We start from the raw sequence: 3,863 nt of genomic DNA, 5'->3' as shown, positions 1-3,863 counted from the left end.
TTGAGTCCCGTGGCACCTTTAAGACCAACCAGGCTTTATTCAGGGGGGGATGAGCTTTTCGTGTGCAGGCACATGTCCTCAGATGCCTTGCACACGGAAGCTCACACCCGGAATAAAACTTGGCCTTAACGTTGCCACTGGACTCACGCAGAAATTCAGATGGTTTTCTGAGGACAGTGGCAGAGCACCGAGGAGAGAACATAAGAACCTCACTGGATTCCGACCACGCAGTGGACCCTCTGATTCAGTATCTTGTTTCACGCTAGCCAACCAGTTGTTCTGGAGGCAGTGCTGCCAATCTCCAGGTGGGGCCTGGAGTTCTCCTGGAATCACAGCTCCATCTCCAGACTACAGACATCATTTCCCCTGAAGAAAATGTAGCTTCTGAAGGCAGATGCAATGGTATATCATACATTTCTAGGTGAAACCCCTCCCATAATTCCCCTATCCACAGCCTCCACCCCCAAATCTCCCAGAAATTCCCAGACCAGGGTTGGTGTAGGGGTTAAGAGCAGTGGACTCTAATCTGGAAGAATTGGGTTTAATTCTCCACTTCTCCATATGCAGCCAGCTGGGTGACCTTGGGTCAGCTACAAGTTCTCTCGGAGCTGTTCTCTCAAGGGCAGTTCTCGAGAGAGCTGTCTCAGCCCCACCTACCTCAGAGTGTCTGTTGTGGGGAAGGGAAGGGAAAGGAGATTGTAAGTAGCTCTGAGACTCTGGGTAGTGAAGGGCAGGATATAAATCCAGTCTCCTCCTTCTATGGGGTCAACACACAGGGGCTTTGTCTGATGTTGCCTCCTAGCATAATTCAGAATTTTACTGCCCTGGATGGGGTGGTTCCATTTAGTCACTGAGTAGTAGCCATTGAGAAACACACACACACCAGTACAAAAATTACCACCTGCACCTGTAGAGATCCGGAGATGATTCTGTATAGGTAAAGGTTTCCCTTGCTCGAAAGCCAGTTGAATCCGACTCTAGGGTTGTGGTGCTCATCTCCGTTTCCAAGCCGAAGAGCCAGCGCTGTCCAAAGACATTTTCGTGGTCATGTGGCCGGCATGACTAGACACCGAGGCACACGGAACGCTGTTACCTTCCCACCAAAGTGGTACCTATTTATCTACTTGCAATTTCTTGCTTTCGAACTGCTAGGTTGGCAGGAGCTGGGACCAGAGACAGGAGCTCACTCCATCATGCAGCACTCAGGTCTCGAACTGCTGAACTACCGACCTTCCGGTCTGCAGTTCAGCGTCTTTACCACTTGAGCCACCACATACACACATCTTTTTGAGAAAAACCAAAGATTACTGTCAAAGTAATAATCCAATTGTATAGTTTGGCTGAAGGGCTGGTTCAGAGCCTGCTCCTGTGAGCGTCTGACTGGTTGAAAGCCCAGAACCACCACCAGCATGTACAGGATTCTGTTTTTGGAACATTACTACAAATAGCATTTGCACATGGCTGCCAGGTATGGGCAGCCTTTTCAAAACTGTCCCAGTAGCTCTCACATGCCCAGGTTAAATAAATATTGGCTTAACCAATTAGAAAGTGAGAAGATGGCATGAAAGGTGAATAAATGTGAGCTTTACTTGGCTACACAGCAAAGTAAGCGGTCATATAAGTGCTTTATCCTGAGTCTAAGCCCTTTTTTTGGCCTTTTAAAGAAGTCCATGGTGCTATTTTATTACTGTAAAGGTCAGCAATAAAATATGTAAGTGTAATATTAAAGTACTGGAGAAACATGATTATGTGTGTATTTGATATTGAATCTCTAAATTAGGGGCAAACTTGTTCTTTATGGCTTCTTTTACCTGTAAATAAAATAGTCCTTTAAATATTTTCAACTAGTAAGCAAAGATCTATGTTGACATAAGTTTTTGGGTGAACACTCTCATCTTGAAAAGGATTCCAAAAATATGCTGCTCCTTAAAACACATCCACCCACCCAGACCAGCAGAGGGTATCAGTGTTGTTCCATTAGTAGAGTATGTGACATCTTTATACTGGGCACAAACAAGCCAAATTTTTGGGTTATTTTTGGTTACCTTTTTGTAAATGGGATTGTTATTATTGTTCAGTCGCACAGTCGAGTCCGACTCTTCACGGCCCCATGGACCACATCACGCCAGGCCCTCCTGTCTTCCATCATGCTCCGGAGTTTGCTTAAATCTGACAGCATTATTCTCTATCGCCCTGATCCAGTTTTAGTCATGTGCAAAATGAGTTTAATATTTTCCCTACCTGTTTCGCACCATGCTTTCAAATAATTATGAATTGTGGCCAACTTTTCTTGGACCATTGCAAGAGGATTTATTAAAGCTGCAATGATCCCCCCTACACACACACATGTACAAAGGAGGAGAGCAAAGAAGAATGGAAAAGAGGCAGGGTTGTTTATCTGTAGAATGCTATCAGCTATCACCACTACAATAGAAGTAACAAAACAAGCGCCAGACTCTCGCACTTCATTCCTGTTTCTGGGTAATGTATGAACCAGCCTGCAATGAATAAGGCCGACCTCTACCCATTACGCAAGGCTGATTATTACAGAGTCTTGTGTCGCTTGCTTTACTCATAAAGGGTTATTTGCGCTGCAGGCATTGTTTTGAGGTGCACCTGCTCTCTTCGTGGCACATTAAGGCCTGGATTGCATAGGCAAGATGAAATAACACATGAATTACTCAGCCTCCGACAAGGGAGATTAGAGTGACCTTCTCGGACCTGTATAATTCTGTTGTTTGTATTAAAGGCACTGGAAATGGTTTAATTACACTGAACGACCTATATCATTTTTTCCCCACTAAACAGGATCAGTGATTTCCTAGTTGTGGAGAAGGAAATTATTTTAGGGACAAAGTGCTTGAGGAATTAATGATTTAGAAAAATGAAAACAAAAGGAATCACAGAATCCATCTGACATTAAGCAATGATTTTCAGAAGAGAATGAAGCAGTTGACACCAATGGGATTTAAGGCAACAATCCCAGGGCAGAACAAGGTCAATGGACAGCAGAACCTGGCTTTGGACTGCAGGTTGCTTCCAGACATTTGGAAAACAAGAGAATATAGGATGAAAAGTAGTGAGTGACCCCTTCCTTTTGCCTCCTCTGCCCCCAGTGATTATTTTCCCTGTTGAGTTCTGAAAAATTAAACATGTTTATACATGGATTGGTGTACAAGGGCTGGCCTGTGTTGTTGTTTTTTTTGCAAATGCATTTATGACTGTTTTTATGCTGGTTTTATTTCTTTCTTTCTTTTATTTATACCCCACCCTCCCTGCCAAGACGAGCTCAGGGTGGCTAACAACAATCATAAATACAATTAAATACAGTTAAAAACCTATTATTAGCATAAATTACTTAAAATAATAATCCTTTAAAATATAACACATAAAACACACCCTCCCTGCCAAGACGAGCTCAGGGTGGCTAACAACAATCATAAATACAATTAAATACAGTTAAAAACCTATTATTAGCATAAATTACTTAAAATAATAATCCTTTAAAATATAACACATAAAACACTGGAACATACTTAAGCAGCAGGAGCATCAGATCTTATAATATAATTTAGGTAACTGTTAGATGTCAGTGCTTTCACACCAGCCCAGTTCTCATTTATTATGCGGTGAGGACAGGTTGGGAACCATGATGGTAAGACCCAGGTTACAGATTGGGGAGCCAGGGCACAGGGTCACTCCTTGGTATGTAGTGCGGCTCCTTAGTCGAATGCCTGGTGGAAGAACTCCGTCTTGCAGGCCCTGCGGAACTATAGAAGGTCCCGCTGGGTCCTGGTCTCTTCTGGGAGCTCATTCCACCAGTGTGGAGCCGCCACCGAGAAAGCCCTGGCCCTGGTTGCAGA

The sequence above is a fragment of the Gekko japonicus genome, unplaced genomic scaffold (genome assembly GCF_001447785.1).
Source record: "Gekko japonicus isolate JY-2015 unplaced genomic scaffold, Gekko_japonicus_V1.1 scaffold2322, whole genome shotgun sequence".
In the NCBI taxonomy this organism is placed as follows: Eukaryota; Metazoa; Chordata; class Lepidosauria; order Squamata; family Gekkonidae; genus Gekko; species Gekko japonicus.
The sequence above is the reverse complement of the archived record's forward strand: the minus strand, read 5'-3'. Positions refer to the sequence as shown.